Source organism: Anneissia japonica, unplaced genomic scaffold (genome assembly GCF_011630105.1).
Source record: "Anneissia japonica isolate Jap-2015-1 unplaced genomic scaffold, ASM1163010v1 scaffold288292_len1863012_cov191, whole genome shotgun sequence".
In the NCBI taxonomy this organism is placed as follows: domain Eukaryota; kingdom Metazoa; phylum Echinodermata; class Crinoidea; order Comatulida; family Comatulidae; genus Anneissia; species Anneissia japonica.
The window spans coordinates 1,170,633-1,196,384 of NW_022688773.1; the positions used below are offsets into that span (position 1 = coordinate 1,170,633).

At 30.6% G+C, this 25,752-nt stretch overlaps 1 long non-coding RNA gene across 1 annotated transcript in view; it reads right to left on the bottom strand.

Annotated features, from left to right (window-relative positions):
• Positions 1-7,207: 7,207 nt before the first annotated feature.
• Positions 7,208-25,752, bottom strand: part of LOC117123349 — a 27,878-nt gene continuing 9,333 nt past the window's right edge. The window contains exon 2 of the long non-coding RNA XR_004447846.1: positions 7,208-10,875. This is a non-coding gene — a long non-coding RNA (uncharacterized LOC117123349). The remainder of the gene's footprint in view (positions 10,876-25,752) is intronic.

A 25,752-nucleotide genomic window follows, 5' to 3' on the forward strand; every position in this document is an offset into this window, starting at 1 on the left:
TTTACCCTCTGTGAAGTTTAACTTAAGTACTTCGCTATTGTTTTAACAATACGTGCCCCTCAGCAAATAATACAAACGCTTTAGAAAACAAGTTATCTACATTGAAACAATTGGGGAAGGATGATCGTCGCAAGCACTGTACTAGTTTCTTGAGTGCTACTATGATTGCCTATTGTTTTACAACACTCCTATTACTAATTGGTTCCAATGAGTAGTAATTTAAGAACGTTTAGCGGTATTAAAAATCTTTCTTTTGAATTACTTTTATATCTGTCTCTTATACACATCTAGATGTGTATAAGAGACAGATATTAGTGTACTCCTATATGCCTGCAGTCGCTAAAGCAAACATTAATTTGTTATATACCGGTAGTATTATAGAATCGGGTTTTGAATGTTTCAGACGTTTAAACGTGGAAAGCTGTAGGGCTTTCAGGCCAAAAATGAAAAAAAAAAATACTACGAACAGTCTTTACAAACTAATGAAACTGATGACAATCAGAGAGCTATATATAATATATATATATATAATGGGCCTATCGGTAATGCCTATATGTGAATGCACTGTTGGAGAAGCCTACTACATCCGGTATAAATACATTACGAGTTAAGAATGATTTTATGATCTTATTAGAGGATGTGTTCTGTCAAAATATCTGCGGAAACTGTTTGATTTAGGCCTATTAAGATAAAATATTGTTAATAACTTCGTAAACTTGTTATGTTGTCAGAAATATGGATCACTTACCTGGGATGAATCCGTGCATAGCAATACATTATAACTAGGCCTACTCTGCATTGGTAGAACTCAACAAACGTCAAACGGAAGGTCTTGGGTTGAAATTCCGATGAAGGCAATTCGTTTCTCAAACAAGCATAATATCTGCTATTATATGTAATGAAGAGATTACAATTTTTTTAAAAGTTCATATCTCATAGTTTTACCAAATTGTCACTCAACACCATGTATTTATTTCTACAATTGTTTGTATTTTAAACACTTATTTTGTTTTAATTTATATGTCTCTATAGAAGTCTTGTGATTCAGGTAGTGACATTTAAAAAATTGTTGGTAAATCTAATTAATTTCTGAACATGTTGTTTTAAATCATGTAGGCCTATATTATTTCTATAAATAATTGTGAAGTAGGGCCAATCAAAATGTCAAATTGTTCATAAGTGTTTACGATGTTTTTCTTGTGTCCAGCATGTTGCCTCTGTACGCATCGTTATTCCACGTATACCTACTTGATACCCAATGCTAAATAATATTACCCCATTTTTATCATTATCTTATCATTATTTTCTGAAGATAGACACTTTATTTATTTTACAATAAATATGCCTATATAAAATTGATTGCAAGAGATGCGATGATAACTTTACAATTCTGTTGTAATTATACAATACAGAATGTAAGCCTACTGTTTTACTATACAGTGAATAGGGGGAAACAGTACTCTTATCATGGAGTGAAAACACCTTTTGTAACATTTACAAAAATGTCAAATGTTAAAATAATTGATTAATATTTTTGGAACATGCTGAAAAAATACAATTAAAATTTTAGATATACAGTATTATAATTGACTAGGACAAATAATATGGTTTAGTACTGGTACCATATTTAGAAATATCATGAACAATATTTAGTATTATTATTACTGTATTATTATTTTGCGGTTTATATATTATAGTGTAAGATAACCCTGTTTGGGACGTTAAAGCGGTGCTAAGCGATGTTTTGAATGTCTTTCAGTTAAGAAAAAGAAAAAGAAAAATAAACGAATAAATTTAATTGAGTTATTTCGTTGTGTTCTATTCGAGTGGGTACAGTATATGGATTTTGCATTGTAAACATATAACCAGGGAACAGTGAAATTACATAACTGTACGTCTGTAATGACGTAAGTTTCATTATAGGCCCATTATACACGGCAGGTTTATAACATGATATTTTTCTCCATAATAATTACCGGTAATAGGCCTACGATGTACACGAGAAAATAATCACAGGCTTACAATTCTTTGGAGAGTTATGCTTGATACAGTTATAACAGTTACGGTAATGTTCCTGTATGCGAGCACGTATTTATCTATCTTTTATATCATAATATAGTATAGTATTATAGGCCTATATATATTTATATACATAGTCCTATATAATATAATATCTAACTGTATGTTTTAATTATGTACACCGATGTGTGGCTAAAATAAACGCTATATATATCCCGACAGAAGACCTCCTAATTGAGAGTTAGGCCTACTTATTTTTTATGATTGAACTAACGGTTATAAGATAAGCTAGTCAATAACGAACTTATATCAATAACTTTCACTAGGCACTATCTAATTGTCATTCAAAATTGACAACGCTTTGACAATATTGATATAATTGCATTTGTAAGTGGGTGAAACACTGGAAGTCCTTCTTCAGATGTTGTCAGAACCATGTCAGAACTATAAGAGTTCCCATGAAGAATAGAAGCTTATACGAACCAATATAATTATTTATTTATTTATTTATTTATTTATTTATTTATTTATTTATTTATTTATTTATTTATTTATTTATTTATTTATTTATTTATTTATTTATTTATTATTATTATTATTATTATCATTATCATTATTATTATTATTGTTATTGTTATTATTAATATTATTATTTATATTATTATTATTATTATTATTATTATTATTATTATTATTATTATTATTAAGATTATTTTTTTTATTATTATAGCAAAATGTATTGTACCGGTACAGTAATCGACAAAAGCAGCACCAATAAATGTACGCTTTATCACATAAGGCTTTACACTATATTGTTGTTCTACACCATCATAGTTATCAACATAATTTCTCTTCATTAGTTTCATAATAATTAACATGGTAATACCTAAATACTTAGTGTACTCTTAAAATAAAATAAAAAATATTAAACTGTTTCGAAAAATAATCGAAATTATCATTACTATCATCATAACCATCTTCATCACCATCATTACCACCACTACCATCATCATCATCATCGTCGTCATCACCACCACATCAGCAACAACGTCACTATCGCCATAATCATCATCATCATCATCATCATCATCATCATCATCATCATCATCATCATCATAATCATCTCAATCCTCTTCACCATCATCATCATCAACGTCACCAGGGACGGGTCCTGTTCGGCTGAGGTGAAGGATCGGGGGAGGGGTGAAAAATCAATTTATAGTCTATATTGTATTAGTCATTTTTTATCTTTTATCTACTGTAAACGATGTCACTATTGGTCTGAGAATGTTTGCTACTACCCGTCCCTTAGATCTGCCACTGGTAGGCCTACAGTATATAATCATTTTCATTGAAACAGTCATCATCATCATCATCATTATCATCACTATCAATAACATACTCATCATGTCATAATCATTACCATGACCGCCATCCTAGGCATTATAATCGTCAAAATCACCATCTTCATCCTCTTTCTCATTATCATCCTTACCACTATTCGGTACCCTTATCATCATCATTAACATCACCATCATCATCTGCATCAACATCATCATCACCATCAACGTCATCATTACCTCAACATCATCATCCTCATCACCATAATCATTATCATCGCGTCGTCGTCATCATCATCATCATCACTCTTCTATGACGACAGCACGGTTCCCCACTACTGTATCTTGGGGATGGTCTTTATAGAATTTCACCGTACTATTACAAAGTGCCAATCACGATAATTATGGTTAACCATATAAACTCAGAATAATAGGAAAACTTAGTAGATCACAGTCGGTGATAAGTAATAATCTAGTAATCTAGTGCCTAATCCAAACGAGTGGTACATCTTACAAGATGACAAAGCAAATAAATACAAAAAGAATCTCAGGCGACGGTCACTGACGCGTATTGAATCTTTAACTTTTGTTTACCGAGCAAAGGCACTGTGCCTTTGTATTATATTTAACCTCAGAACGTATAAATAGATACAAGACAAAGGATTTTAATGGATGAAATAAACAGTTAGGCCCATTAGATTACTTCATATACAGTAGGTCCCTATTCTCTTTCCAGTAAGCGCACCTTTTCATTTTTAGTCAAACACATGTTGGTTTGCTTGCGTTTGGTAGGCTGTGAATTCAGTCTTCAGTAATTTGAAATAAAAATAGAAAGCAAATCAAAAATTGTATTAATCCACTGCCTTTTTTGTCAGAAGACGCTCTACAAATTTCATAATATTATTATGTATATTAATATTAGCCTATTATTTAATAATGATTATGACAATAATAATTATTATTATTTAATAATATTATTATCATTATTACAACCACAACCATCATCATCATCATCAAAACCTCATCATCACCACCATCATCATTACTATGAAAATTATTATTATTTTACTATTCCTGTAATAATTAATATTCTTGCTATTATATTATTATTATTTTATTTATTTTTAAATTATTATTCGAACTGAGCTTGCACGTTTAAATGAATAATGGCTACGCGCTGAATTATCGTATATAACCACGGTCCTCCATGATATAACCAATGAGGATGAGAAACACAGGATGTTATCAGGATGAATATCGGTTTAGAATTAATCACGACGTTAGTTAATGAGAAACTGTTTAATGTAAATCACATATAATTTTGATGCAAACACGTTTACTACCAGGTATGATACATTTATTGATCGAAATACAGATTTTTTTCCCCTTTGGATTCCGTGTGAAGAGATCGTAACCGAATTCTTACATAATTATTCTGTTTCTTGTCAATGTCCTAATAAACTAAGGTCAAGAGTCACCGGAATGATATGATCTATTGCATCCAAATCTGAGGCTCAAATTCCCATTTCAGCTATTAGTCTGTTTCCTGGGAAGATTAATTCATTTGTAGGCCTGCCGATTCTGCCATGTTTTTATCACACCTTACGGGGTTCTTTGCATTTCAGCCAACGAAACATTACGACTCGCTTTCATCCGCTATATACATTATTATTTAATTCTCGTTTTCCATGAAATGATAGGTTTAAACATTGAATTATTATAGGCCTATGGATTAACGCAAAGCAAAGAATGCTTAATGGTATTTATTTTCATGTTCAAACTGCGGGAAACCATAAATGTTTTAGATTAATTATAATATATATAGGCCTATGATGACTATATATCACATAGTTTTTATTGCGCATTAATATTCATATTTACTGCTACAGAGCATGGTATTTAGACTTATAATTACATGCCTAAGGGTATAATATTAATAATAATAAAAATATGCCTTATAATCATAATAATGTTAATATTGTATCATTATTAGGCCTATTATTAGTAGGCATATTGCTTTTAAAATTAATACTTTATTAATATTATTATCAGGCCTATTACTACTAATATTAGTGTATTAGGCCTATTATTTTAATAATACAGGCCTATTACGAACAACGATAGATGCTTTGAAGAACTTAATAACGATGATACAATTAATAATAAACCTATAAATTATAATGTAGGGCCTATACATAAACATAATAGGATCTTATTAATAAAAATAACAATGATTTAACATTTATTGCTATTTAGTATTATTTCGAGAAGTTAACTGGTAGGCCTGCTCTAGATACTTTTAAGAAGGATGTTAACTGTTTTAACGATGCTCTCAAGATGCCACTAAAACATCGGTTACAAATGACATTTCTAGTAAACTATTTGTTCAGAGCATTATACCAACGGCGTACTCAAAAAAAGTATTTTTTATATTTAAATGGTTAAAGATTATAGAAAAATTTATGATGTAATGTGTAATAATTTTTTCATTGAATATAATGCGAGATACATGAAAGATATAAATATTATGCGTCAACTGTATGGGCTACCATGTTCTCTCTCATTATTTATGAAAACTGTAGTTTTGACACTGTGCATATTATGGCTTCGGCTAATTTCTCTTCGTGTATTTTCTTTAATTGTTTTTTGTTTTTCAAAAATGAACAGATGGTCTCTGATTTACAAAATTGATATATTGATTTATTGATACGGTACTATTAATATCATATGATTAGACATACCCACACCGACTATTTATAGGCCCGATCAAATATATCTATTATAAGGTGTGTTTAGGTGAAACATAATAATAATAATAATAATAATAATAATAATAATAATAATAATAATAATAATACTAATACTAATAATAATAATAATAATAATTATTATTATTACTATTATTATTATTATTATTAATATTATTATTATCATCATCGTTATTATTATTACTATTATTATTACCATACTTTTTTATTATTACTATTATTATTATAGGCCTCATGGTCTCTTTCAGTTTGGGTTTATCAATATTATTCGTTGTGATAATTGTGTTGTGTTTACATACGTTAATTATTTGTAGGCCCAGTTGCATTATTTGAACAAGGAATAAAATTACACTTTCATATTGCACATTACTTTCATGAAAAATGTAGGCTTGTCTTGTGTTGTAAATCATATACTAAATGTGTCCATGTTAAGAAAGAAATTGCATGAATATGTTACACTTAGTAGTGTAATGTGGCATAATGAATAGTTTTAAAATGTTGGGTTGCTGATACATGCTGTATGTAGTGCATATGTTTGATAAGAAATAATTCAGTTGAAATAAAATACTTTACATAAAGACAACCCTTGAAAATGTGTTTGTTTGTTTATTTATTAGGCATCTTTCAATACATAAAAATATATATCATCACATTCATATTTTATCTACTGAATAAACACGTAGGCATATGTATTTATTAACCAAACCCATTAAAAAATCAGTGTGTATTTTAACTGCAAATGAAAAAGGCAAAGATTTTAAGATGACGACACAGCGCGTACGGCACTGTAAGCTAACTGCCTCGTGCATTATGAACCCTTTCGACGGATTGCAAAATAACTTAAGCAATACCATCAGTTTGATATTTAAATGTCAAGGATTATATACACAGTCAAAGGCATTTGACAATTTATCCAGTCTCGATCTTCCTCTGTAGGCCTAGACCTTATATATAAATATCTCTAATATATACACATCTAGATGTGTATAAGAGACAGATACTATTCAGCTTTTACTAGGATCTGTTTTTTTTCTACTTCACTTACTCGCAACTGAGGAAGGACTATAGTGTTGTCCGAAAGCCTGTTGTTTACTTACATTTACATTTTAGCTGTTGCTTATCAAATTTGTATCTCTATCGAGATCCAGTCATTGTTTTCTACAGTATTGTTATTTTTAGTATTTTGCCTTTTAATTAATTAATATATATATATATATATATATATTATGTATATAATTATTATATATATTTTTACAGAATCATCTTTCATACAATTAAAATGAGCTATATGATACAATTATAGGCCTATTCCTACTTCCGAGTATTGCTACTTATCTATTTTGTTTATTACATTATATTTTGTTATATTTTATTAGGTCAGAATTTTATTATTTATATTATATTATAAGGTTGCATTACATTATATCTCCATATTTATATGGGTTTTTCGAGACTTCTTTGATGTAACGTAGCTTGTAAAAGTAACTCTATATATACTTCCTAGTGTGATGCTGAGATAACGCGTATGGTACCGTAATTCCGAATATTTAAACTTTTGCTAAATATTTTACTGGTGATCAAATTTAAGGTTTTGACGTATAGTATTTTATTTGTAATTTTGCTAAACAGTGAAACTTATTTCGATCTGTGTAGGCCTATCACTGTAAGAATTTACTTTAAACATTTTTTTAATTACAGTAGCTAGTCAATTTTATAATTAAACTATTAACCTAGTATATCATTAATTTGTGCAGTTTGTATTTCTTCTGTTAGTAAAACTTGCAAATGTAACGTTATAATTTATGTCTGTGGATAATATGTGTACCTATGTAATGTTTAGCACACTTGGACCGGAGGGAGAGTAATGTTTTGCCTGTTTTAATGGGAGAGCCATTTAAGATAGGATAGGCATAAGCCTATGTGAATCTATTAATACATTTAGTAAAATCATGTTTGATTATAATTTCAGTATTAAGTGTCTGTCCATATAAGTATAGTCTATTATTGCTCCTCTCATATTTATACTAGGCCTATATATACGTATTTATATAAGTAGCATTTGATATCAACATACACCATGTAAAATTTCGTTTTAAATAGTTAAGTTTATTTATCTTATGTTCGTCATTGTTATTTGACAGCAATTGTAAATGAAGTTTAACATATTAATGTAAATAAACCTATGCTTATAAGCAGGCTTATCAAAATACTCCAAACAATTTGTGAAACATTGACTATATAACATGGTACACTGGAATAAACTAATTATTCAAGGAAGCTTCTATTCAGTGTATGGCATGGAAACACAAAAAACAATCACATTGGGTTAGTCAAATATAATTAAAACAATGAATTGCTGATTCGTAAAAAAAAAGACAAAGTAATTAACTCATCATCACATTGAAACAATAGAAATAATTATCTTTAATTTCCGATACCGTAATTCAATGACAAGAAAAAGTTTCACGTTCTAAATTAAAATCTAATTATTTATTGAAAGCAATTTAATATTGAAGTCTATATATTCAAATCCATTAGCTCAATAAAAAGTAGACCAAACTTAGCTCAGTTAATCAATTCAACTATCCATCACTCTCAAATAAACAATACCACGGTAGTTATTTTTTTGCAACAAGGGCTAACTGCTTTACTACCACATTTTTTTTATAAGAACCAGTTAAATTTTGACCCAAGCTCAGTGTTTCAGACTCAAAATATCCTTATTTTGCAAACATTTCAAAGCCATAAAATTATTATTTTACAGCAGTATATTACTGTACTGCATTATAGGTATTATAAAGTCATATCTACTGCACATAAGGTACAGTTAGGATTTATCTATTAAAAGAATAAATAAAAACCTCATTTGAAATTTTACCTCAGCCTCAATTTGTTCTTTTTTGTTCTTTATTTTAAAGCAATTTCAGCCTCAGTGTGCTTGTGTTCTTGTAAAAAAATATATATTGTATGAGCTTAATACAGAGCGTGGGCTTCCCGGGCACCTCGGCCCTCGTCGCCATCAGTGTTCTTGCGCAGGCAGTTTATGAATCGCGTTGCCCGTGGGTAAAGTGTTGGCAAAATATTCACTGCCCCTGATCGTACTCATGGTGACTAGTTTCCTCAACGATTACATCATTGCGTGCTCCATTAAACATTTAAGCATATCCTGTACCTCCATTTTTTTTTTCAAAGAAAGGCTGTTCTTCCTCTGCAAATAAAGTATTTGGGTTATGCTTACTACAATTAGGCCTACACTTGTTTACTAAAACAGTGCTTCAAAAATATCAAGCGACAAAATCTATTACGTCATCGCGTACAAATCCGATGCCAGGTAACGCAAACAAGATCAAAGCACGGTGTGTTATCAGGCTTACTTAATTATCAATGACTGTAAATATTATTGTCAAGAACATGAAAATAAAAATTCTAAACAAATATTATATCGATCGTCATATTGAATACTAACATTTATATTATAGGCCTACATTATTATGTTTAAACAGATCATTCTGTATGTTGTTTATTAACAAGAATCTAGTCCTACAGTACTGTAAATTACAATACTGTACAAGTAAATAGGTGACAATTAATGTCATGTAAGGCGTAGATCATTTAATTAAACAAATATCGTAACTCTCAATAATCAAACACTACTTAAATTACACTCAGCTATACAGTCAATGTGTTGTGTAAGTTAATCGCTTTTCTGTAATCGTCGTCTCAAACAAAAGAGAAGTAGACATTTCTAATAACGAGTTAGTGTAAATTGTTTGCTTTGCTTATAGACAGCTTTGGTAAACCTGGTGAATCTAGGTTTACAGTACTTTAAGCTGTGAATAAGCTCGTACATAGGACTACCGCATCATAAAGGAGGCGAAAAAAAGCATTGTTACGTCACACGTACTTGAATGTTAAAATCCCACTTCAATCGGAGGAATAATGGGTTGTATACACTATCGACACGGCAGCTCGTTGCGTTTGCCCAGCTGGCGCGTTGCTGTTCCATGGTTGTCCAAACCTAGGGTGCGCCCAACTATTCTAGTTACAGCTTATAACCGATAGAGTTTCGTTATCTGATTAGCCACGCGTGGCAGACCGGGGATTATCCTCATCAGCGCGTGTATTGTAGACATCAAAGTCATGTGATGATGGGTCGTTAACCCCATGTTGCATCCATACGTTTGTTTGATGTACACTGTCTGTTGAGCTAATAATATGCCTATAATTGAAAAACAAAATTCAATATTTGATATTCTTCATTGTAAATTTAAATTAATAGATTTAAAAAAAAAAAATTAAATTGAAACAAGAAAGGTTACCGGTAACCATTTTTGTAGTAAAAAGTAAATCGCATGGTTTTGAATTCTATTTCGTTATACAATCAGTTATACAATCGGTAGCCTACTGTATTTTAAAGCGTCATTAATATTGAAATCGCACAGCTTTCAAAACTCTCAACACGTTCTTCCGGGGGATGTTGCCAACTCCTATGGTCCTGGGTACCCCAGCACTGCAACTTGTCATCATACTGTATCCGTCCTACCTCCCATGACCCAAACAATTAACTATAAAACCATATTTTTCCTAACGAATGGTATTATTAAGTATGAAGGTTTCGTTGATTTGCTCGAACAATTGCGTTTCCCCTACTGTAGGCCTACTTCATTGCAACGTCAAGGGGCTTGCTGACAGTTCTATGTTCACGATTCCACGGAGTCATCTTATCGTAGGTTAGCAAAATTCCAAAGCTGAAAAATAACCCAAAAACCAATAAAGTTGTTTTAATTCGTTTTAATAGGCATCATAATAAATTTCTTTTTAATTGATCACTATACTAAAACACGACCATGGCAATGTATAATATGTTACCGTAATTAGAGGCAGAGGGGCCTCATGAATATTAATAACAATAATATTAATGCTTACCTAAAACATTATCTTATCTAACCGCAACATTACATCAAGCAAAATACATTATCAACAATATGAGAAATAGGCCTTTACACTTATATTAACAATAATCACGTTTTCTATTGCAGTTACGGTTGTTATTATTATTATTATTACTATCATAATTTTTATTCAGTTTTGTTAATTATAATAGATTAAAAATACAGAGAAGCATAAGTATACACACATTCCCCTATAATATAATCGGGCAATCTAAAACCTTTAAAAAATCATTAAATGGTAAAAATAAGTCTAAGTCTAAGGAACGCTGTAACCCCCTAAATTATAGACCAAGAAGAACTCCAGTCGCATGATGCATAATGGCAAAATTTATAATCCGAGATATTAGCAGCATGAGGCCAAAAAATGCCACTATTCCACTGTTCTTAACAAAACTAAAGAACAAATAATATCATTAAATCTTTATTCCTCAATGATTAAATACCGTACAGCACGAGTTAACTGGGCAAAAGCAACGCAATGTGAAGAGAACAACGCCAGCCTCGTTCCTGGTGGAGAAAAACAGCGAAGTGCAATACTTTGAAAATTATATTATGCAGTTATATTATATAAATATTTTTATTACATAAAGAAAAAAATACAGTGATATAGCAAAAAAGCGAATAACCCTTGAAATGTAAACGTATTGGTTTATACAATCAAAAGACATAGTATTTTAGTAAACTTAAGTAACACATACCGGTATTGTACGCATAACAACTAAATAATGTGTGATTACCGTATTCATTTTATTAGGCCTATGTTCGTTTTTACTGCATTCCATTGATTTATATATCGTTATATTTACACTACAATTTCCAGTTTTAAAGTAAGTACATTTTGATGGCATTTTATCTGCTTTATCGCATAACATTCATTACATTTCCGCTCGTTATTGTAATTGATTTACGCTAACGCCGCAGATTCTCTTAAAATAACATAAACGACGTTTGGGCATGCTCTATTGTTTTTGTATAAGTTATGAAGCTTATTATTATTATTATTATTATTATTATTATTATTATTATTATTATTATTATTATTATTATTATTTTTATTATTATTATTATTATTATTATTATTATTATTATTATTATTATTATTATTATTGTCAGGTCTATTTTATTGTTGTTTTATAATTATTAATAGGCCTATCATTGTTATCCTCATAATCATATATATTACCATCATTAGTATCATCATAATAATAATTTAGTCACTTTCCTCACGCATGGGACAGGTTGCCAAGCGATCTTAAGAATAGTCTGACAATTAATTTTAAATCTTCTCGTCTCTTAAAGACTATTTTAACAAGGAATTCACATGATCTGATTTTTTCTGTCTTCTTTTTTGATTTATTAATTATATATTTTTTTTAATTTATTTATTTATTATTTATTCTTGGTTTTTGCTAACTTATATTTGTGTTTATATAATATCTTTATATTTTAAATACAAATCTTATATTTGCTCTTGTTTTAGGGGTTTTTTTTTTGTCGGGGAACCACTTGATAGCTGATTAAGTTCGCTTTCCTCTCTCTTTTCGTAAATCTCTCAAAGGCCATTTTGACAATGGATTCACCTGATCTGATTTTCTTCTTTCTTCTTTTTTGATTGATTGATTTAGGCCTATTTATTTATATATTTTGTTTAAATTAATTAATTAATTATTATTTATTTATGTTTTGCTAATTTATTTATATAATATCTTTATATTTTAAACACAAATCTTATATTATTTGCTCTTATTTTTAAGTTTTTTGTCTGGGAACCACTTGATACGGTACCGTACCGTAGTTGATTTAGATTCGCCTGTTTGGTTCCTCTCTCCACTGTTGTTGAGAAATAAATGAAATGAAATTATTATTATTATTATTATTATTATTATTATTATTATTAGTAGTAGTAGTAGTAGTAGTAGTAGTATTAGTATTAGTATTATTATTATAATGATCATCATTATCATCATTATCATTATTATTTTCATTTATTATTATTATTATTATTGCCGTTTATTATTAATATTTTCTAGACCATCTTTAATTATTATTATTCTATAAAGAAGTGAGTACGTATGTCACGTTAGCCGTGTTATAACTCGTTTATTCCTCCTGTAAAATATCTACAGTACTCAACATTTACGATTTTTATATTACTGTATAATAATTGGGATAATTCTCAGATATAGGCCTATATATAGGCCTATATGATTATATATAGACATATGTAGACCTATAGAGCATGTATTGGGCTGTTTCTCATTTATACATATATATAATTATATATAATTTTATATGTACAGCAAGCCTATATATTTATATAATGTCAATGATGTTTTTAAAAATTATGATAATAATGGTAATAATACGATAAATAGTCCTACTCCCGTTAACATGAATTACATCAAAATGAAAGACTGCAAGTATCCAATGTGCTTAAAATGACGCCGACGGTGCAAGTAATTGCTATACAGTTACTATGAATAAAGACATTTCTGTTAATTGATATATCAGGACAATGTTCCAACCAGGACAATTTATTTGAATTGGCATTCCTCACGGTAGGTTTTCTCCAAACAAAATTATGTGTTTCTTCCACTCGTTGTACTTTAATTTATTTATTTTAAACCATTGTCATGACAATAAATTTCATGAATATTTTACTGCGAACAACAATTTAAAATCACACTATAAAAGACCTGTGATATAGGCCAAAAGACCACCACAGTTAAGGTGTTAAATCTTCCCACAGCCTGAAAACGGACAACGTTGGTATTTGTGGCCTTGTGGATGGCTAACCGTGATTGTTTCATTTGCTAAAATCTGTAACTAGAATTAATCTTCCTGGTTCTGAGACGGGCGTGAAAGATTTGTTGGCGGATAAATCACATTTCGGACGGCTAAAACAAACATCACGAACTCTCGCAACATGAGCATCATTTTCTATTCAAACATAAATTATGTAAACCGCAATATGTTTATGTTTTAGCTTAGGCAAGAAGTTACTCATATAGTACCTCCTGGTTTAGGTTAAAAGATTTGGGTCAAAATTGGTGTATTAACCATAATATGAGAGCCCTAAATCAGTTGAGGGCGCTACACATGTAACTCTAATTTATTGTTTAATGATATGAGACTAGAATCTAAATTATAAAAGAATGGCGCTACTAGATGTTGATATTTCTTCGTAAACAACTCCAGCCTGCTAAGTTTAAAAATTAACATTAAATGTTACCATGTTTATTACCACGTTTTCCTTTATTTGATGTAGGCCTAATGCCTTTGTTATATTACTTACTCAGGCGTTTAATTAATGTTTATAATACCAGTTTATCATGTGAATAAATAGCATATGGAATATATCGGAATATATTAATCTTATACATTATAACAATTAAATCAAAGGATTAGAAAAAGGTGAGTGAGGGCGCTACTCACAACACAAACTCTGCCCAAATCCTATCTTATCTTTGCTTAGAAATGTCACAGACTATGTAAACAATTATTATTAACCATTATTAAAACAGAGTCTACTTATGATATTGAGGGCGCTACAGACTCACAAGCATTGCCGATATACAACATTACTTATACTATTATATTTTCATCAACACAACGAATACTAAAGTAACTGTAGGTCAGGTGTTACATATTCATCGAGAAGATAATTAGGCAGACCATACAAAAAATCCTGCAATAAACAAAGAATATGAAAATCAAACAACAACTAATCAAATTTCCTGAGTATGTCAGCCCAAAGTTCGAAAGGATAAGAATACTGCTTGCAGAGGTTTTCTAATACAGTGATATTCATTTAGGCCCGGTCTATTTATTATGTAGGCCTATATGAAAACATTAATTTAGAATGGCACAACCAAGTAGGTAGCTTGTACAAATTTGTGGAGCTACTGTAGTAGTAAAATATATACATTCATAATTGGCCAAAAGTAGGAACAATGAATTTTTGCAAGTCAGTACTAAGTTAAATATTATAAAGCATATGTATATATTACTGCGAGGTCATTTAATAATAATAATAATAATAATAATAATAATATTAATAATAATAATAATAATAATAGTAGTTAATTCTGATATAGCGCAAGTAAGTAAGCTCTCAATGTGCTGTACATAAAAAAAACATAAAAAAGATGTCATGTTAAATTAATGAACTTGATGAAAAAGAAAGGTAGTTAGCTTAGTTTAGAGTTTATCTCTCTACTGTACGTGTAAAATTATAAAATATATGCCTAAATGTAGGCCTACTGTATTATATAGGCATAGTGAATAATTATAGAATAGGCCCTATGTATAAACAGTTTCTGAGTATTTTCAAACGTTTTTTGCCTATAAGAGTTATTTTAATTCCAAAGGATAGATGGTTATTGTTTACAGTAAAAGGGCACCGAAAAACTCGTTTGAAACTCTTTGTAGGCCTACTACTATCATTTGTATATAAAGATTTGTAAGTATTTTTAAAGAAAACTACAATTAATCTCTATGATGAAATGACAAAATAATTGCAGCTTTGAGACTGTATAGCACTCCAATACGCTAGCATTACCCAGTTGGAAACACATGAATTATTGTAGTGTTAAATATTCGAGTCATTCCTTTCATTTGTGATACATTTTTTATGACGAAATCACATTTCATAATTCTCTCTCATTAACACTGTGTCTTCCAGGGCCTCAGGGACACTTATGTTGACTGCAGAAAGCAGTAGTGATCACGCATCTGTTGCCGTGTCATATACTAGTAGTAGTGGTTTCCTAGCCCGACTTACAAAAGGTCTTACGAATGCCAGAGTATCAACACTAAAACACGGCATTTCTATTGCTGAATAACTTTACGCATTAAAAACGCATTTTGTTGTGAATGTTTCTTGGGAATTGTAAGTTTATTTCGCTGTGCGTGTCTTGTAGACAAGTGTGCTTCATAAATTTTAAAATACGACTAGTATTATATGTAAATGCATTCAGAAATTAACGAGTTTTGGTTTCTTTCTCTATGAGAAATTAAATATGCCTTCTGATCTGAGTATCATATAAAAAAGAATTGTAGGCGTATGTATGTAAACGTTGCTTAACGCAATACAAAAAAAGCCTATAGGTATTATAAACTAGCGGTATTCTACTAATATTACTAGGCCTACTATGGACTACGATATATATTACTTCTCCTAATGCCTAATAATAATGACGTACCGTAGTTTATACCATCATTCAGTAAAGATATAAATGTCATTTTATTTATTTACTCCATGGTGTGTTTTAGATATCGTGATAGGTATAGGCATATCATTTCTTCCAAAATCACAGTTGAAAAGCATTCGGGCGTTTAAATGAATCTAAAAGTATGCATACTCAGGGACAATATTTAGTTCCAGTTTATGAGTCTTGTGGGAATCGAACCAACTACCGCGCGTGCACAATTAATTCTAGCGGATCTTTTTATAATACTTAATTTAGTTACTATCGTGATCAAACACCTCCCTCTATTGGTCAATTAGCATTCAATTTAATGAGTCTATTTAGTAATTTAATACCATTTTGTATATATCGTAAGAGCTAGATTAAGCTATATATCATTGTTTTCCGGGTATGTTTTTATGATAAAAACAATATTATTATTAAATATACGACACTTATATAGCATTGTAGGAAATCTGCGAGCGTACAAACAACTCGCTCCAGTCTAGATTGAAAACCGGGCCTTATGACAAGGCTATGCAGACGCCTAAACACTTGCGCACTGGGGCTTCTTTTGACAACTCGAAACCGATTACAGCAACCCAATTTTCTTTATACAATATCTATGCAACACTAGGCCCAGTTCTCGATTAATCTACCTACAGTATACGCGCTTAGCGATGGCGGCGCTGTTAACACTTACTTCAAGTGTTACAACATGCACACTGTGAAAGCGTTGCTTAACACCTAATCAAAGTGTTATGAATGCAACACCTTGCAACACTTCAACACAATTTTCAACACCCTGGGTGTTAAAAAACTCATGACACCCATAAAGTGTTGGATTTTAACACTTGAATTTTAAGAGTGTTCAGTTGCAGAAATTCACTCTTAATTCACAATAAACAATATACCCTACACATATTTTAGTTTCTTAAAAAATGGAATTTCATTACATTTAATTTCATACTGGTTTATTATTGAAACATTTTGATCTGGCAGTAGAAACTGAATTGCATAAAAAAAAACACACACAATACAGATTAACAACAAATAAAAACCATCAGAAAAAACCCATCGTCAATTTAAACTTATACACTAATATAGCTTTTGAGCCTCGTTAAATTTTGATCAGATTTGTTAATTTTCTTTCTTTATTTTTGTTTTGGTTTGTGTGGGTGTGTGTGGGTGAGTGTGTGTGTGCGTGTGGTGGGAGGAGGCAAATGCGGGCTGCGGCCTTAGGTCCTGAACGATGTATGTAATGCTCACATGCTTTTATTAGACCCAATTAAGTACTGTACGAATACTTTTTTAATACATACTAAGCATATTAATAGGCCTTATAATTATATAATATTTTGTTTTCTTTATTATTTATTACATGGAGCAACTGTCAAACACGACAAATGAAATGTACAAACTCAAGTGATTTGATTCCTGGTTCAGTACCATGCCGCTTTTATTTGTAGCTAACATAATTCAAAAGTCCCTTGATTAAGTGATTGAATGTTTGATTGCTTTGAAAGATAATTAGAGATATATTGCAAATAAATGGATTTATATTAATTGATTCATTGATTATTTTATCATATTAATTGATTGATTTATAGATTGGTTAATTTATTGATTGATAGATTCGTCTAATTGATTGATTGATTAGTTGATTGTTTAATTGATTAATTGATTGATTGATAAATTGCTTGATTGATTGATTGATTGATAGTTTGACCTACTTGATTGATTAAATTGATTGATGATGATTAGTCGGTTGACTGGTCTGTCAGCAACATGGTTGGTTGTTTAATGAATAATTGGATGAATGTATTATTATACAGACTAATAGATTGATTGGCTGATTGTTTAATTGAATGATTGATTAATTGATGGTTTGGTTAGTTTGTCAGTCGTTTGGTTGGTTGGTTGGTTAATGGTTGGGTGGGTGGATGTATTTATCGATAGGTATATGGATAAATTGGTTGATTGAATAATGCTATTTGTATTGAGCAAATCATCGGACAGTTAAATTATCTACTTTTTTGCAGGTACTATCTAGCAATAATATTATCTTTTAATTGAAAAAATAGAACACGAACACATTGTCCTCGTCAATCAACAAAGGTATAAATACTACTTCTCCTATTGTTTACACAGTCTCTTTCAATTGACTGGTAATAAATTTAAGGATTTCTGTAGCACAAAATCTGTAATTCCGACAAAATTGAATTGTTTCAAGACGTGTTTCATTGGAAGTTTTTTTCCAAATTTCAACACAGAGAGTTTAGGAATCTGCGATTCTTTATTTGAATTGAATGAGTTGTGAGCTCCACTCTCTTAAACGCCTCCATTGTCTGCGTGTTCCACCGATGTAGCCTACAATAAGGTAGACACGAAAATCAAACTAGTTGTTGTGATTGATTCAGTTTACTTTCCTAATTACGTTTTTCAAATTGAGTATATTAGGCCTAATTTGTTCTATATTTTTACTCGTTCTCTGAATCTGGATATCGGCTAACTTTTCCTCCGGGATCAAAGGTGAGTTATAATGTTTGTCAGCTTAAGTCCCCTTCACCTTTTCATTCGGCAATTCAGCTTACGTTTAATATTGCCTTGTCCCGCGGGGATGTAGCAGACCCATTGTCTCTCATCTTCTATATTCGAAGTATTGGCAAGGAACAATCAATCAGTGTTAATATCGGGCCCTCTTTGGAAAGATGGAGTTTTAAATTGAATAAAACAGCCTATCAAATCAAATTCAAGTAAATAATACATCGCCACGTAATCTTTCCTTAAAGTGATTAGAAAACTTATAATTGTGTAAGAATGTGAAACAGATTTGATTTTAATAAATAACAGGTCTAATTTTTATAGACCTAGATGTTATTCGATTAAAAAATAGGTTCGTTACCGTACCTTTCAGAAACGTATTACCGTACTGTATATAGGCTTTTCAATATACGTTCTTAGTGAAAGTTAATGTGGAAATTATATTTTAGAAATAATCAAATGTATTTTGTATCTTCGTGCCCTTAAACCATTATGTATAGTATCAATTATTTATTATTGAGCTAAGTTACGTTTGATAAAGTTTTAGGAAAATTTATAACACATTTTGATAATCGTTCCAATAAGATGGACCTAGGTCTATATACCAATATATAAAAAAAAAACACGTAAAACACAGGCAATCGATGCTATAAAATATAAAGGGGATGTGTTAAAACGCACTTCGCCAGATTTTGATTCTAAAATCACGGTACATGAGGTCTAAATAATATTTTTTTGTTTTTTATTTGTTCTTTTTTTTTACATTGAAGGCTGCAATATATACGCTTATCATTTTTATCATTTTTACGAAAATTATCGATGTTGACTTCGTATACAGTTTCAATATCTTTCACTTGACAAAATATTGCTTTGGATAAAAGAAATTGGAAACAAACCGTTCGATCGACCGTTATATTAGGCCTAACTCTTCCTTTAAAAACATTATATGGCATTTTGAGGGAGCAGCTAAGCCGTGGTGATCCATTATTCACTTTTTTTTTAATTGGCTACTCCCCGTTCTCTTGTTTCAGCTCAGTAAGAGGCTGAAATGCATGAGGCCTGTGTAAAAGCGCAACTTGTTCTGATGAGACGTTAGTCCCATGTACCATATGACCCCTGTGCGCGTTAATAAACGCAGTGCACTCTACTTCGGAAAAGTGAAGGGATTGTCTATCTATGTACTGCCCAATCACCAGCAAAATTACCCTCCTGGAAATATGTCTTTCGTAGGTCATTCTTGGTGCTCAAATCGAATATATCTAATCCAACCAAGCCCACTTCCAATACGATCAAATATTGGACACATTCCCACTGCTTTAGTGACGTTCTCCACAGGAGACCCATGCGGCATTTTACAAAAAAACTTTACAACCGTGGTATGCAAACTTTCCGAACTAGTTAAGCAACGCTTTCCCAAGATAATTTCAGAATCATCTACCTTTTCCATGTTATCATTTATCAGTACCACGTAGGCCTACCCATTATCAAAATCCGACTCAAGTTCAGCATTTTTTTTTGCGACCTTGAAGTGATTGTCCGCAATGACAACAGTCACTTTCACCCCTGTCTTTCATTGACCCTCTCGCAATCACCCCTCCTCAAGCAGGTGCTTAAAGTAATCTGTAATTTCACAACATGCCAAATGTTGGTAAATAATGGTACCGGTATATCATGTTCAGTATAATGCTTGTGAATAGAGGGCCCTTAATGGCGTAATGAAATTGATTTGAATATTGACTAGAATTCGTCAATAATTTTAACGCGAAAGCAGACATGGAATTTATAAACCTTTACACCAACTTGCTCTCTCCACGGGAAAGTCCCATTTGTTTTATTATTATGGATTTAATTGAATATAGAACAATGCGTCATCAATCTTAACGCGAAAATAAACACAAAGCGGTATGTACCAATCTCCATCAACATCTACTCAAAAGGTCATTTTGTTATTAGGCTTATTATTATTAATATTATGTTCATTGAATTGTATTTATATTTAAAAAAAAGGATATTGTGTTTCGAATGTCGAGTAATGGAAGCATCTAGGCTGCGTTGCAAGTTAGTCACAATTTATCATCCTTCACCATGTGCTCAACGCTAACGTAATAAATTGAATTCGTTCGACGATTAAATGGCTCAGATTATTGGGTATCTGTAATATTTTCTCCAAGAACTGCTTGCCATCCCTAAATCACATTCTTAAATTTCTGTTCTTAGAATAACTCAGATCTACTAATCTAATCACATCGGTCATACTAATGTTATCCACATTAGGCAAATCCGATTATTCTTCCATTTTTCGTTACTTCTATTCAATTATATAATGATCTTTTAAAAAGGTCATTCTGTGTTAACTAAACATTTCAAGATACGGGAACCATGAAGCATATTATCAAGGAGCATCTTATTGGTTTCTAAGGAGTTCCTTTTGGTACAGTCATTAAGAATAGTTCTTTACTTAATTAATTAGTTTCTGATGATATTGTATTTTGTCTTTTTTGAATACTATGAAAAAGTCATTCAGTAAAAAAGGTCATTCAGTGTTAACTTGATATGTAGACACCAGGAGGTGTATTATCAAGAGCATTTTCAAAAGTTTGGGGAGAGTTATGTGAGGACTTTTTATTTATTTATAAATAGTTATTTTGGTACGATCATCAAGATTATTCTAAATTAATTAATTTGGTAATTAAATAAAATGTTATTTTGTGTTAACTGAATGTTCCGAGATGTGGAACCAGAAGAAATATTGTCAAGGAGAAGTTTTAAAAGATCAGGAAGAGTCTGATAAGTACAGGAGTCAATAATTAGAGAGTTAGTTTGGTTCAAACATTTAAATGCGTTTAATTTAATTTGTTTAATTCTTACTTACATTACATTACATTACATATCTTTTGAACAGTAACCAGGCCTGTGGGTGTACCGTAGGCCTATTTTGTTAAACTTTCTTTCATGGTAATGATAGTGCCTAGTTATTAAATTATTAATGGCATTATTTTCGTTATATTTTTTTAACTTTATTTCAGACTCAACTGGCCCATATCAGATTTATATAGGCTAATAAACTTAAATACGGTAGTGCAAGGATCATTCAATTATGCTAATATATAATAAGGTATTTTAATAGTTAAAAAAACAATGGAAAATTACACTAGTATAAAATGTTATTATTGTTATATTCGACTTCAGCTTGTTGAACTCGGTTGGGACCAATAAAGCAAACCAGACCAGAAGAATGAAATAGTGGGTAATATTCGGCCGTTTATTCACGACAACCCAAAAATAGGTCCAAGATGGGGGCATACAAGGCGCCACCATCTCTCATGCATAACAAAAATTGAAGGAGTAACGGAGTGGTGGAGGGAGTGTAAGGCACCATGTTCAATAAATATCGAGACCTCATGGCATATCGTACTTTTTTACCCTAACCTGACTCATATTACTCCGCCTTTACAAAAGTATATCCAGTGCCTGTGCTCTTATAATATTGATTAAAATTACATTTTAATGCCTTATTATTATTGTTAATGGTAAATATTTTAATTTTTTTTTCTATATAAATACAAAAAATAAAAACATTTTTGTTTACTCTTATTTATTCTCATTTATTCATTTATTCATTGTTTGAAAATTGTCCATGTCGAAGTATTACAATACAACAAAAACATGTAGATATTATCTAAGGTCTTACCAAGCAACAACTAATGACCCAGTAAATATTGCTGCAATATGTGCATTTTGAATCGAACTCAATTACACGTGTTACTATTAGAATGCACGTTAACCGCAGCATCACTCGGATAAAAGACATATAATTTCTCTGTCTGACTAATTGTCAACTCATTGTTTTATTTTCAAGTCGTCAATGCATATATACATATATGCATATATTATTATATTCTATATATATTATTATATTATGTATATATATATATATAATATATATATACACATATAATATATATATACACATACATAATATATATATACATATATAATATATATATACATATACAATATATATATATAACATACCGTAATACAGCTTAGTTATTTTAGGAGTTTTATTACCTCTAATGCTGGAATGATGTATTTACCCAAAAGGCGTAAGTAACAAAGTTAGATTGGATATATTTACAAGAGTCTTATACTATTATTGAACTTGATCGAGAATGTTAGAAGAATTTTACAAGCTATTTCCTGTATTTGGACGGCCCACGGGCCCCTCTGAGCATAGGAGGAAAGAAAAAAAAAACGGTTCACATTAGCCAGCATATATATTTGATCAATAAATGAGGGACTTTGACAGCACCAATTAGACGCTCGTATGCATCTCGCGAGTGCTCACAGCCATTAGACGAAGTAAGCGGGAAACGGTCTTAATCCTAGCGAGAAAGACTCGAACAACAGGCACGAGTTAAAAGACATAAATTATTCCCAAACCACCAAAACTGCATGCTGTAGATGTGTGCCATTTACTCACATCATTAATTCTGTTTTGGATTTTTTTCCCTTTCAGGTCTTTGACAGTTTGGCTAACATGGAAGAACGATCAAAGATTCCAACGACTTTAACCTAACAAGCCGCTAACAGAGTTGTCGTGTAGCTGGACGTCAATAATTACAAACTATGCCCGCATGTGTGAGAAATAATATTTCTAGATAATATTGTGTATTAAAAACTCGTTAGAGCTTCCACACATAAAGACGGTTCACACCATGAACTCTGTAACGTGTGTTAACTGTGTCTTTGTCACAACATAAACGATAAATAGCAAATGGAATATTATTTCTACACTAGTGCAACGGATTCTGTATTATTTTCTATAGGCCTACATTTGTTTTTTTCACAAACGGGGTCAATACTGTTAGGTAATCAACGATTTCCACAGATTCATCGAAATTCTTTCACTCCGTGGGATTGTAAAAAATATTAACGAAATATAGTAGCATATACTACAGTAGCATACTGTTGTTCCTTTGCTGATGATATTAATACTGTTACTAGGCCTAATACCACTACTAGTACCACCACATAAGCCACTAATTACTACAAGTACGACCACTACTGCTACTGCTGCTACTACTGCTAACACTACTATACCGTACTACTAAATACGTTTTTATTAATACAGATGACATATTGGTAAACAAAATCTCATTCTGAATTTGTGATTTACATGTATGGAGGCCTAAGAAATCTTAATAATAATCATGTGAATTTTTTAAAGATATAAATACTTAGTTTAAGGAGAAGACCTTGCTGAAAAACAACTTAAAAACTTAATCGTGAATAAAGAATACAGTTATTATTATTATTATTATTATTATTATTATTATTATTATTATTATTATTATTACTATTATTACTATTATTATTATTATTATTTATTATTATTATCATTATTATTATTTCTATATATTTATTATTATTATTATTATCATTATTATTATTACTATATATTTATTATTATTATTACTATTATTATTATTATTATTATATTACTATTATTATTATATTACTATGATCTACAGTATAAAGTAACCTGCAAACATGAATAAATGTGTATATCTTAGACCAATGTTGTATTAATATTGTTCTACAGTACTGTACATGCAAATATGCATATATCCTACATGAACTAGAGCGTGTCCTCCTGGGCCTATGCAACTTAAATGTAGACAGCATAATCGAACCAATAAATCAGTATATTCTTTGCTAGTCTAAAACTAAACCTCAATTTGTGTATGTTTTATGATTGTAGCATGAAGTCTGTTTTACAGCCTCATGATTATTTGATTCTGGTTGACATGTGCTGTACAATATACTACCTCGGCTCAGTATAAACCATTGACAAATCAAACTGCAATAAATACTAATTTAAAATTGTTAATATTATTGTTTTTCTTAATAATTATTAATATTATTACAGTATTATCATCCCAATCAGCATCAATATTATCGTCATCTCATCAATACCATCCTCCTCCTCCACTTCCTCATGATTGTCATTATCATCATCATCCTCATCATCATCATTATCATCATCAATATCATCAATATCACCATCACCATCACATCATCGACGTCGTCGTGATCGTGATTAGATCGTTATGGGTATAGTTATCGTTATCATTATCTTTATCATACCTAATTGATATGCAAAAATTGTTGCTTTTTATAAACAAAACGTAGAATATGCTAGGCAATACAAGTCTCTATCTTATTTCCAAGGGCAATGCCAAAATACTGTAGGTCTTGTGTCATTAAATAATAAACAGTTCATTATATTTATGCTTTAACCTGTTGTAATTGTATTATTAGGTTACTGTACTTCAAATGGAAAAAAGGTCTGTAAATATTTTCAGTTTGTCCAAATCCAAACAAATACATTCATCACACATAAAATTTAAAATATAATTTGCATACAGTATTTCATATTTAAATATATTATAAGTGTTTAATATAAATGAAAAAAAAAATCCTCTTAACGGACATACTGTAAAAAATGTTCTGTATGATTTTTGCAAGATCAAAGGTTTTTCCCATATTTCAGAACAGGCGTTATACAGTATTAATATTAGCTGTTACTATATGTATTGTAAAATAATAAGACATAATAATACATCACCAATAAGAATCTAATGCTGCTACACATGTTGTTTATTAGATTTGATACATGGGAATGGTTATGAATGTTTAAATACTCACGCAAACATACTCATGACGTGTCTAACATTCGGCATTATACACAAAAGAAAAGATAGATGAAATACCATTTGTTGGTTTTATTTTCGTAGCTGAATTTATTAGACTTTCATTAGAAATGGATACATGGTTAGTATAATTACCTTTTGTTTCAAGTACTTTTTAGTTTCATATATAATAATAAACAGTATATACTATTATGATACATGTACATAGGCTATATATATGTATA